We start from the raw sequence: 12,932 nt of genomic DNA on the forward strand, positions 1-12,932 counted from the left end.
AGGGCCATAAGTCAAGGATGATACAATTATTGTAGTTGGAAGGGACTTCAGAAACTCATCTAGTACAACTTTTAGAACAGAAGTCTGTATCAAGTATTAAAAGGATGGGAAACAATGAGAACTTTTATTCACTACTTTAAGGAGTGGTGTTTTTTGTTTTGTTTTGTTCTTTGTTTTTTGTACAACCTATGTGCCAAACATGGAATTTCATTTTCATGTGAACTAACAATTCCATTCCAATGTATGTGCCCTACAGAATGCCTATACACGTGCCAGGAGACAAGCCCAACATATTCCAAGAAGTGTTATCTCATCATAATAGCCTCCAACTGGGAACACCCCAAATGTCCATCAACAACAGGGAGGACACAGAATGCGGCATATTCTCACAATGGAACACAACACCAAAGTGAAAACCAATGAGCTAGAGCTACAGCTGTGTATATTGGCATGAATGAATCTCAGAAATAGGATATTGAGTAAAAAACAAAAAAACAAAACAAAAAAAAAAAAAACCCGCATCACAGAGAACATAAATGTATGTAAACTCCAAAGATGTGCATCACTAAATATATTGTTTTGTGAAAACATATATAGATGATAACTTACAAAGAAAAGCAAGGAAATAATTAACCAAAATTCAAAATATTAATTATTATGGGGTAGAGAGTGAGAAAGGGGATGCAGATAGGCAGGGGGAAGGGGGTATTTCCAGGTGCTGTAAATGTTTCATTCTGAACTTAGGTGATAGGTGCAGGTTATATTATTCTTTAACCTATACATAAGCAAATTGTATGCTCATGTGTATATGATGTATTTCATTTAAGTAAGAAAAAGAATTGAGGAATCTGAGAAACTAAATAACTTTCCCAAGCTCATCAGCTAACAAATGACAGAAAGAGAAATCAGTGAACCGAATTCGAATTGAGCCAAGAGAGCCATCCCTGGATTCTAAAGGGACTTCTCACAGTGATGAATTTCTGATCTAGTACATTTGAAAACAATTCCAACAGTCTTTTCTTTTCACTCTTAAATTCCCAGTGTCTTGAATAGTGTCAGGCACACAGTAGGCCTTTGATGTACATCTCTACTGAATGACTGTCTGCACATGCCTTTCAAGGGCCTGTTTCATGCCAGGCACTTGATTTACGTTGTCTTCAATCCTCACACAGCCCTACAAGGGGGTTATTATAACCCCCAGTTTACAGATAAGAAAACCGAGATTCAGAGAGATTAAGAAACTTGCCCAAGGTCACAGTCTAGAAAGTGATAAAGCCAGGATTTGAACCCCAAGTGTGTCTAATGCATTCCACCAGGCTGCTGGCATGGCTTCTAATAGTGCTGCCTGAAATTTCAGCTGTATATACCACGGAGCCCCGCAACCCAGAGCTGCAGTGGGTAGGCTGAGCGTTTTCTCCTCCTTCCACCTCTGGATCTGGGCTCTGGCACTGAGAGCGGTTTGTGAGGCCAAGCCCAGCACCAGCAAGCAGTATAGAGCAGGAGTCAAGGGTTAACTCTGCAGCCATGAGAAGGCCACTACATGTTTTTAACTTTATCTTCAGCATATACATGGGGGAGAGAATAATTAGAACTCACCCCAAAGAGAAGCTGTGATTATGGAAGGAGCCAAGCAGAGTGGGGGGCACAATGCCTGGCAGAGGCTATCAGATGAGGCTAGGGTCCACTTCTGCCTCCAGGTGGGCTAAGTTCAAGAATGTTCTTTAAGGGGTAGCCAGAATGGGAAGAGATAAACAGGAGAAAATAGCTCCCAGGTGACAATGGGGCAATGGCCTTTTCTTTCTTGGCACACTTAGCTTATAGGAGGTTATCAATAAAGTGGCTTGTTTGAAATTGAAAGTGTTTCTTATATGCCTTCCAGACCAAGTCAAGTCTTATTTGCTCCCATGCAATCACTCTGCACAGAGCTACCTCTCTCCTGTTCCTGTCAGCTATTCGTACCTGAGGAAAGTACCTGGGACTGTGGGAGAGGCATGGAAACTCGAGGGTGCTGGCAGAGGGAACTTCCTTCTGAGACGCCACTGTCCCCAGAGTAACCTTTCAGCAAACCAAGCTTGCTCCCAGGTCAACTTGTTCAAACTGGTTAGTGAGCCTAACCCTGTCTCTCACAAACATTTATTGCAGGCTTATTATGTGCAAGGCATGGCCCTGAATGCCTTGTGGCTGTCCCTAAGTGCAGAGGTGGTAGGGTCCATGGAGGTAAAGACAGGCCCAAGTGTGAGCCCTGACACTCCCACTCACCAGCTGTGTCACCCTGGCACACGTCTCGGTCCCCCTGAGACGCAGCTTCCCTTTGGAGAAAGGGTCACACTAGTGGTTCTATCTTACAAGATTGTGAACGGTCCAGGAGGCTGCGCATGCCATGTACCTAGCACAGCACCTGCCACTACTGAGCTGAGTGCTCAGTGAGTAGCTGTTCCTGGAGCTCCAACTCCAGTGCCAGCAGGTGGCACATACTGGATGTGTCACCAGCAAAGCCTTCAGCCTCATGGGTGCCCCACAGTGCCTTGAATGTCACACCTTTCACAACACCTCAAAGCTTCAACCTGCTGTCAGAAGGCCAGCGAGAGGCAGCAGCTTCCCAGGAACCAGCTGCTGAGTCCTGCCCAGACTCCACTTTCCCGCTGGTATGGCTGCCCACGCCCTGCTCAGGCCCAGGACTCTCCCCAGTACAGAATGGGGACTTTGTGTGGCATCTGGTTCTGGGAACACTGCTTGGTCTATTCCTCAGCACGGGACCTGCAGGGCAGGTTTGCAGAAGCATGACACACGCTCAAATACGCACTTGGAAGACTGCTGCTTCTGCTTCTCCACTTCTGCCATGTACTAACCGGACCCCCTTCCCCCTGCTGGCCCTGGGGAGTGTCTTCCCTTCTCACCTCCCCATAAGTCACTTCAAAAGATGGGACTTCCCAAGAGGTCTTCACCTGCCTTTGTCATTTTTCAGTGATGAGAATGACTTCCTTCCTGCCAGGGTAGACAGAATCACTGCACAGTCATCAAGGAGGCTCCACCCCTCCACAATGACGCCCCACTCACTCCAACACAGTTTGTCTGGGGACTCTTCAGAGAGCCCATCCTAAGCATCTGGACCATAAGAACCAAGAACTCAGAAGGAAGGGCAGTTTCTCTTCCACATATCACCAGGGCAGGATGCAGTCACTGCCACCAACGCCTATGGTTTGCATTGAGTAAGAACAGCCTGTCTCCACCCTGGACCATTTCCCCAATAGGCAGACCATACCAGAGAGCTGAACTTCAGTGGCCAAGGAACTGACCCCAACTCCTGCTGAACAGCTTCTCTCTGGCTCTGGCTTCCTCTTTGCTTACCATTTCCCTGGAACCTGATTACAAGTGACCTGTGCCCTTTCTCCACATGGGCAAAGTTTGACTACCTTTCCCTTCCTGGTTGTTTACCTGATTCAGAGCTGGACTCTTCCATGGAATGGTGTGGCACCCAGAGATCTGGGAAGCAAAAATGGGGGAAGAGGGAAGAGGAAGCATGGGGCTGAGACTTGGCTCTATCATAAATCCGATCCCCTGAGAGGCAGCTGAAGAGGAATTGGCAGGCCCTGCTGTCCCTGTCTGAGGTAGGGGTGGGGCAGGAAAACCAAAGGTGAAGCCGGTCACAGTCAAGGGTGAAAGGAAGTCACCAGAATGAGCTGAGCAGTAGGCTGGGTCCTGGGAGAGGGTGGCTGGGAGCAGCACTGTCCTCAGGAGGAGTGGAATTGACTGGTAGCACAGGGGAGCAGACTGGGACAGGGAGCGTTACCCTCAGAATTAAGCTGCCACCATCTTCCCCTCCTCACTAAGCATCAACCTCATTTTCTCCTCCTAATTAAACTCATCCACCCCATCTTCCGCTCTGTGACCTCCACTAGGTCTTGGGTGATAGTCACTAGAATAATTAACTATGCCATTTTGTCCTAGACAGTGTTGGTATATTGTCCTGATACAACTATTAATAGCACTGCCTTTCACTCAGAAGTCTCCCAGTTTAGACAATAAATTATATGGTCACTCTCTAGCACATCCAGGAGTGCACTGACCAAGGAGGGTCAAGGGCCAAATAGAGAAAAGTATAACTAGAAGTGAGACCCTGGGCTGCTTCTGCCCAGTTGGATCCCCCCAGAATGGGAGAGTAGTGGAGGGAGACCTGCCCATCCTGGACTCAGACCTTCTTGGGTAAGAGGCCTGGTCTGGTGGGTTCTGCTTCCTGTCATCCCTCAGAAGGCCAGGCACCATGCTGGGCATACAGGAGGCTCTTAATCAAATCCTGTCATTTCCTTACTTCCCTCTACCTGCACCCAAAACAGACTTGCAGCAGTGACAAATGGAAAACTGGAGTTCTTTAACTCATCCTTTCCAGTAACAAACCAGAATGCCATCTTAGCTCTGACTTCAGGTGCTCCTGACTCTGGCTCTCTGGCCACCAGGACCCAACTACTAGACACAGGTAACGGCAGGTTCCTAGCAGAGGCAGATCTCAGCCAAGATGGCTGCTGCCTCTTTATAATGTGGGATAAAGAACTGAACAACTGGAATGTCTTCTCCTCTCTGGGATAAAAAGTTGGTCTTCCTCATGGAACACGTTGGTTTTCTGGAAGTGAAGGATGGGAGTTCAGGAGGTCTTGGTGCTTCCTCTGGGACTTAGTCCTAAAAGGAGATCTGTTCTGAGGCTGAATAGGGGAAGAAGACTGAGAAAACCTAAACACCAATAACTAGTGCACCCCAAACAGCAACAGACTTTCCACAGTGTTTATATAAATAAAGTCTTGGCTGAAGAGCTATGATGGGTCAGGAAAGCTTTCTAATTTTCTTCCTTTCATTCCTTCCTTATCTCACCCTCCTCTATTCTTATCCTCTTTCTCTTCCCTCCTTTCTAATCCTTTCCCATGAAAAGGGTCCAAGTTGTGCCTGATGGGACCCGCCATAGTACAGACTGTGAATTCCCCAGCTTGCATCAGTTTGAGTCAGTCACACAGTCTAGTGGAATCTTCTCAAATGGTCCACAGAGGTCAGTTGAGTGAGGAGCAATGGGCTCTGGGGCATCTATTTCTGCTCATGGATCTGAAGCACCCAAAACAAAAGCCAGAGAAAAACTTGCAATCATACTGTTTCCAGGTCTGACTGCACACCGTTCCAGAAGGACCCACAATCCCTCCAACACTTGGACAAAGAAGGGATGAGGAAGGTCCCCCAATACACAGCACTCTCGATTCATAGAGGTGAGGCTCCAGGGTCCAGATAATTCATTCTGCCTCAACAAACACACCACCCCCTTCCTAGCCTGGTTTAAAAGCTTCTTTGCCAACACCATGGCTTCCCTAGCCCCAAACCTTCCTGATTTCTTGTACACACCCACCTCAATAACAGAGATGGGCAGCTAACAAGATCACCCGGCAGAAATGGAATGTGGGGCTGGTAGAGTGTGCGGTGCTGGGATGCACCTCTTGATCCTAAAAGGAAAAGATGTGGATTTACCACAAAGCCATAATCCCTTCACAGACAACCCCTTCTGGAATCATATCATAGCCATCCCATAATCACTGCTGTGTTGGGTGTTCCCTTCAGGAGTGGCCACTGCCGGCCATGAGGAAGACAGCCTTCCAGAAGGGAGCTGGAGTAGAGCTGAACTCTGCCCAGGAGAGGTTCAGCAATGCTCCGAAAACGCCTGCCCAACTGCCTGCCTGGGCTCTGGCCCTTCTGGCTGCAACTGAGCCCAGACAGGAGGCTGACTCACTCACCACACGGAGGAGGAGGAGGAAGAGGAGGAGGAAAAGGAGGAGGAGTAGATGCGGGAAGGGCCTGGGCTCAGAGACCCAGGGCTCTCTCAGCCCAGGCAGCCTGGGTCTCAGCCTCAGTAGTTCATGGGGGAGTTGGGCAGCGTCCACTGCTCCCTTGAGACCACATGTTCATTCCTAGATACTTCCCCTGAATCCTCTTCACTCACTGCCCACAACGGGCCAGCCCCTTACTTCCCAAACAGGAACTACCCTCTGACCCCCCTCCTCTATGACATGCTTCCCCCCGAGTTCTGCTGGACATTTATGGATATCTCCTGAAAAATAAATCCAGTGCCCTAGGGCCAACTAGGTCTAAAATCATTAGTGGTTAAAAAAAAAAAAGTCAAGAAAAGAAAAATACTCTACTTAAAAGATCCAACTCCACCATGGCAGGTGACCATACCTGGGTCCTACAAGATACTAAGGCTACACACACTTCACCCCTAACAGACCTTAGCACCGTCGACAGCCAATCTGTCTTTCTTATTCCTCCGCTCCATGCCAAGGCACCCCGACTGAGTAAAGAAATAAATGCTTCTTGTTGCCCAAGTGCTGAGCACTGTGCTAGCGGAGCATTTCTGCGTTAAGCTGCTTGAACACCAAAGAGGTCGCTGCTCCCTCGCCAGCCTGGCACAAACTTCAACTGTTTCTCAGACCACAGTGTCCCTTCAGTGCCCCAGCCTCATGGCATGGCAGCCCAGATCATAGTCACCAAGTTTGCCCCCAAGACTTAGACTATAGTCCTTACACATGGGCACTCAGGCCTGGTATCCCGACGCCCCCACACTGGGCCTAACCCCGACCCTGGGACCCTCTTCCCCGCAGCTCCCGGGGCCGCACCTGGTCTGGCGGGCTGGTGGTGGGCACGTTGCTCCGCGCTCCCGGCGCCTCGGGCTCGGCTGCTGCCTTTTGACAAGCAGAGACAGCCCAGCACCTGGCCCCGCCCCCACGAGACCCCGCCCCAAGGCCCGCCCCACTCCTTGGCCCCGCCCACAGGTCCAGTCCTTGCTTGCCCAGAGCTCCATCGGTGCTGCAACCATCTTGGACCTGGAATCAACCATTGCATTGTCGTTGGGAGACTCTGTCTGGGATAGTCCACCACGACTGACGTCCACAGGGCAAAGCATGCTTCTGTCCTTGCGTGAGAGTTTTAGATGTTTATGTGTGTGCAGATCAACGCTTCTGCCTGGATCATCTATGATGTATCCCCCTACTCTCTGTTGCTGTGGTTCTACCCAGCCTGCTGAGGACGCCTCTTCAGGTGCGTCACCCCCACCTGGGCTGACCCAGCCAGGACTTCGTCGTCTTCGCGGCGCTGGGGGGCGCCTGCTGCCGACATCAAAGGTTCTAACCGCGCTCTTGGGAAATCCCGGGCGCCGCTCGCCGTCGTCTTAACTTCTTTCTGCAGAGTGCCAGGGAGATCAGCCCAGCACGCTCAAGTAAAAGAGCAAACGGAAAACGTGGCCGAAGTGGAGTTGCTTCGTCGTCCCTACTCGCGACACCGGCTGACCACATTCCTGGCCCGTCGTGAACTGCTTCCAAGCGAGCTTAACCTTAGCTTCCCCGGGCACTGGTCCTGAGTCTCCCTACCTCCCACCCTATTTGACTATTGGTGTGAAGAGAAGAGCGGAGGTAGGATACGTCCTGAAACCTGGAATTGTAAGTGGATGTGGAAAATTCGCCATAGAATATTTTGGCTAAAAACTACTCTGCTTCTTTGGCAATGTGTTAGGTAGGCACTGCTCTAAATACTAGAGGAGAGATGAAAAAGACATGGTTCCCTCCTTAGAGGTCACTGTCCAGTGGGAGGTTGTATACATAAATAATAATGACAGCGTTCCGTTCTACAATAGAGTTGCCCACCAAGTCACCCAGCAGCTGGTGACCTCCTTTAGTCAGGGAAGAGACTGCTTTTAATAAAGGAGGAAACCATGGGTCAGATGGACAAATTGAGCAGGTGGGAAATTGAGTCACAGACAGGCTGATTTGCCCAGCATCACACAGATGAGCCCAGCAAGTCTTCTGGTGCAATGACCTCTGAACCGTTTCTGACACAGCTATGCTAGACTCTATGATAACTCTCAATAACTGGATCAAGAGAAAAATAAAAAGAAAAGAAAAATAAAAATGGACCAAGTCTAAACAGAAGAAATAACCTTCAAATGGTGAGAATTGTTAAGCACTGAAACAATTCATTAAGGGAGTATCATGGAAAGTTTCTCTCTGGAAAAGTTTAAGCAAATAGGACACACATTGTTTGATTGAACTAGGGAATGGACCATCTATTTTGAGAAACAGATGAAAGAATGTATCCCTTTGGAGGTCCTGCTAGTCTAATGGATGGATTCTCGCCAGTAATGAGAGTAAAAGAATCTCCTTGTCCAAAGCATTATGGGAAAGCCAGCAGTAATTCTCATGGGAAGTAGAGTATAAGAGGAAATCTCTGACAACCGATGCTTTGGGACATTCTCAGGAAGTACCACAAGCCTCTTGAAGAAGTCAATGTCTCAGAAGTCACTTCTGTGGTGCTTAATTGGCCAAACAGGTGAACCTGGAATCTTGAAAATAAACCTTATCAGAAACTGAGAGAAGATGAGTATAAGTGTTCCAAAGTAACTGACTGTTAGTCTCTTTTCACAGCTCTTCATTTGATGCGTCAGGCAGAGTAGGAAATACTCTTTCCATTGTACAACTGATATGCAGAATTGTCAGAGTTCTTACAGCTGGGGAGTGACAGAGCTACTTGAACCCAGGTCTTCTCTCTGCACTTTCCACTGTTCCATTCTGCATCTCAAAAACAAAAACAAAAAAAAAATGTCCATGGACTTTTTACCTCTTGAACCGCCATCTAGCTAACCCAGCCCCGGAGAACTTAGAAGCGGATTTGCAGGATTATAGATGTCATCACAGACCCCCACACATGCTGTCATCAGCCCCATCACTATGTCCCTAACCAAGTTCTTTTAATCTTCCCCCAATAACCTGAACTTCGCTCTCACATCTGTCTCTCCAGACCTTCTCCTCTTTCAGATCCCACCTGTCACATTAGGCCTCTTTTAACATCTTCAGGGAAAAACGAGCTATCAATTCTCTGGTCTTTGTAGCACATATTCTATGTATTGCATGTTTTATCACCTCATAATGAGTCATCATGTATTTATATTGAACAACGATGGATCTTTTTACTTCAGCTTCATTCTTAGAAAGAATGTTATTTTGTAGAAGTAAAAAAGCAAATACATGAGATTCGCTTCTCCCGGTTTTGTCGTGATCACAAATTGTCTCCAGGTCTTGCTTCTCCCTAGCCAGGGACTGAGAAGGGAGGTTGCTATCCATACCCTGTTCTCTACAAGACCTTCATGACAGACGACATTCTCGTACTAGAATTAATAGCTTTAAACACCTTTAGCTTGACTGCTATATGATACATGTATCAGAACCTCTGCTGAAAACACTCATTTCCCTTTCTTTACTCAAAAGTTAACATTTCTTGTATTCTAACTTGTCCCTGGGAGAGGTACTCCTTATAGAATGTGCATTTTTATCAGTTTTTATCTCTGAAAATTTATTTCAGGGACCAGCTACTACACACTTGCTATGTGCAGGATACTATGTTTTATAGATGCTATAGACTCAATCATCTGTAGAGAAACAAAAGAGCCCTTCCAGGTGTGATGTGCCTGGGAGAAAAGATTCCAGAGACACAAGGCTGAGGCCACCTCAGTACATTTCATTTCACAAAATCTGGGGAAAGGCAGAGCCTGGCCTTTCAGCCTCTCTGCCAGGCTCCAGGTGCCTTCGGGTGGCTTGGGCAGGCCTGCAGTCAGACCACAGGTCTCCAGGCTGTCCTCAGCTGATGAAATCCTCCTTACTGCATCCTGGTCACTCTGCTGGAAGCTAGCTGGCATGATCTGAATGTCTGGCCATGATGCCAGTGCTGGAGTGGACTCCCTTGTCCCTGAGAGGTTCCCAGAGACCCTGTCTCCAGGAACAGAGGCTTAGAAGCTGTCCAGAGGCTGCTTTCCAGGTAAAATGTGCCCTTTGAGCTCTCCCTGGAGCACTCCCATCAGATTGTTTGCTTTGCTTTTTTGAGGGCCCCTTTTTCCCCCTTAAAATTTTTATGGTCATGGGCATGGTGGGAATGAATGGAAGACTCTCACTCAGCCAACTCCCAAAGAACATTCTGAGAGACATAGATAGTCATGGATTCATAGAGACAGAAACCACCAGTCCTCTCAGGCAGTTTCCTTGTTTTAGAGATTTAAAATAATAATAATTAAGTTCCGGAAGGTTAATTCATTGATCTTTTCTATGCCACATTAGGGCTGTTCCCTGTGTTTATGTTCTAGGGAGGTAGAAGTCGAATGAATAAATGAAAGAAGCTGTAAACTATGAAATCAGCCCAAACAAAAGTATCTTTCCAGGACAGTGTTTTTAAAATTTTAACTGCAACCCATACTAAGAAATGCATTTTTATCATGACCTAGTATACCTATGCCTATATATAAGTTTTATTAGACAGGAGGCACCCTGCAAAGCTTTTTATCATTTTCTATTCCCTTACTTTTGTCTTTCTATCTTTCTTTTGGGGGATCCACCAAGTTAATTATACAGTCCATAATGGATTGTGACCCAAGTCTGAAAAAGTTCCTCATCATGGCATGCCCTCATTTAACACCTGCAATGTGAGATTCCTAGAAAGGCCTTTAAGATACTAGCCCAGCTTTCACAGAGCACCCTCAGAACCCTATGGTGGCTCCGCGGTGGCTCCAGGGCTTTAGAGGACTCTCCCTTCAGGGTTAAGTCATCGAAGCTGTATGAATCTCTCCAGTATTTGTCTGTGTGGCCATAATTCCCCTGTTATCTTACCATGCTCCTGCATGTTCCAGCTTTGGGAGGTTCTTTCAGCCTCAGGAAGTTTTATGGTATCTCAGAAATCCTGACTCCTCCAGAACAGGACAACTTGGGGGAGTTGTTTGCAAAGCCATGAGAAGTGAGTGTCCACAGTCTCAGCCTGCCCTAGAGAGAGTAGGGCACCATTGGATATTCAACCCAAATCCATCTGGCTCCAGAGCTCCATTCCCAGTAGCCCACCTCATGTCTCCATTCTCCGGGCTTTTGGCACTTGTCCTTCCCACCTGCTCCCACCTCCTCAAGCCCTAGACTGCCAGTCTGCTGGCCCTCACACAGCGTCTGCTGGCACAGTAGAACAGAGCCTCAGGGCCGGATGAAGGAAAGTGTCTGCTCCCACCTGCACCTCCAGGCAGAGGCAGCTCCAGAGCTCTCCCAAGCTCCCAGGTATTTGCTTGGCTCTCATCCAAACCCCAGCAGACAATAATGACTCTTCAAGCCCCAAACCCCAACCACAGAGATGAGAGGAATAAATTAGAGGCTCAGGGTCCTTTCCCATCTATGACTCCTGTGGCTATAAGTTTTACAACCATGACGATGACTAGTAGGAAATAAAGGACCCCTATCACCTCACCCTTGGGGAAGTCTGATTTTGTTCCTTTCGGGAAGAGTGTCTTGTGGGAGAGCCCAGTGAGGGAGGTAAGCTATGAGGCTCTGTGGCATGGGGTAGGTCTCCTGGGAGCAGGTGAAAGCATCGCATGGCTGCTGAAAGGGTCAGAAGGGAAAGGCTGACTGTTTTCAGAAGAAGCCTCCCTTCCCAGAGGAAGGTGTCCAGGAAAGGAAGGCCATGAGGCAAGGATCTCCTTTTCTTCATACCAGTGAGCAGAAGCTCCGCAAGCCTCATTGTGGGGACGCCTGTTTCTTTCTCCAAAACAACAGAAAGGACATTCTGAAAGCAGCCCAGGAATATGTTAGACAACTCTCCTCTGGGGCTCCAACCCCAGAAAGATGTGTATGCTGACAGCTTTTCTCTTTTGCCTTTGGTCTCTGACCTGGAACAGACATACTGCCTGATATGAGTGGCTCTCTCTGTTGTATCTGCCTCATTGTCCTATGTCATTCAACATGTCGCCATTGTTGAAACTGATGTTTCTGGTGTCCACTTCTAGCAGAATTTGCTCTGGACTACATGACAGTGGTGTAGTGTTGCTTTGTATCACTCACATGTCCCATGTCCTGCAACTGATAAGTGGTCTCTAAGCATTTTTCATTGTAAAGCCCTATTGACAAAAAGAAATTGTCATTGCCATATATGAATGTGATTTTTTTTTTCATTTTTTCTTCTTTTTTTTTTCATTGTGTGGTTGCCTCTCACTCGCGCCCCCAACTGGGGACCTGACATGCAACCTAGTAATGTGCTCTGACTGGGAATCGAACCAGCAACACTTGGCTCGCAGGCCGACGCTCAATCCGCTGAGCCAGAGCAGCCAGGTATGAATGTGATTTTAAAAGTTCTATCATTAGTTTACATTTCAAGATACACTACACAGTTAGGGTGAGATTTATCAACAATAATGAGTGCAAATTTATATGTCAAATTATGTTCTTGATACTTTTGGAACTTCTTACTGACTTCCCTGACACTCCTTCTTCATACTCAAGTACCTCACCCTACAGACCTCATATGTTGACTGATAAGAAAGAGGACAAAGTGAGGGTTCCTGTGCCAATCTGTATATTAAACATAATAAAAAATATTAATTTTTTAAAGGTAAAATATGAAAAGGCAACCCTTTGATACTGTCCTCCTATATCCAGTAGATCATGTAAGCTCATTCCCCCTTGGAGACCTTTGGTCTAAGGAAGAGAGAAGTAGGATTTAGACTCAAAGGGTGCATCAAGGTTAGGAGACCCATCCAAGTTTATAACTGGTGAATTTCAAAGCAGGAACTGGAGGCCAAGTCTACTGCTTTAAAATCCAGGTCTCACCTTTTTCATCACCCGGTGTCTCCTCTTCCCTCTGCTTCATGGAGAAATAGAAGAATACTCTGTGTATAAGAGAGACTATGTTGAAGGCTGAGACACTAAATGCTTGTCTTATTTAATCAGGGCTTGAGGTAATATCCAGGAAGAATTCACTGTGATCTGTGCCTGGGACCATAACTGCTAATAATCTGATGCCACAGGCCCTCAACCAGATTAAACCAGAGACACAGGCAACACAGACTCTCTAGGCAATGGCTACCAGCAGGAAAGGATGTGGTGGCCTGCTTTTGG

The 12,932-nt window shown here is 47.3% G+C and overlaps 1 protein-coding gene across 1 annotated transcript in view; it reads right to left on the reverse strand.

Moving 5' to 3' along the window:
• The window catches only part of VDR (vitamin D receptor), a 52,383-nt gene extending 45,682 nt beyond the window's left edge, over nucleotides 1-6,701 (reverse strand). Inside the window, exon 1 of the mRNA XM_090273063.1 lies at nucleotides 6,645-6,701. The gene's annotated coding sequence lies outside the window, so the exon portion shown is untranslated. The remainder of the gene's footprint in view (nucleotides 1-6,644) is intronic.
• Nucleotides 6,702-12,932: the final 6,231 nt, after the last annotated feature.

The sequence above is a fragment of the Furipterus horrens genome, unplaced genomic scaffold (genome assembly GCF_987537825.1).
Source record: "Furipterus horrens unplaced genomic scaffold, mFurHor1.1.pri manual_scaffold_4, whole genome shotgun sequence".
Taxonomy (NCBI): Eukaryota; Metazoa; Chordata; class Mammalia; order Chiroptera; family Furipteridae; genus Furipterus; species Furipterus horrens.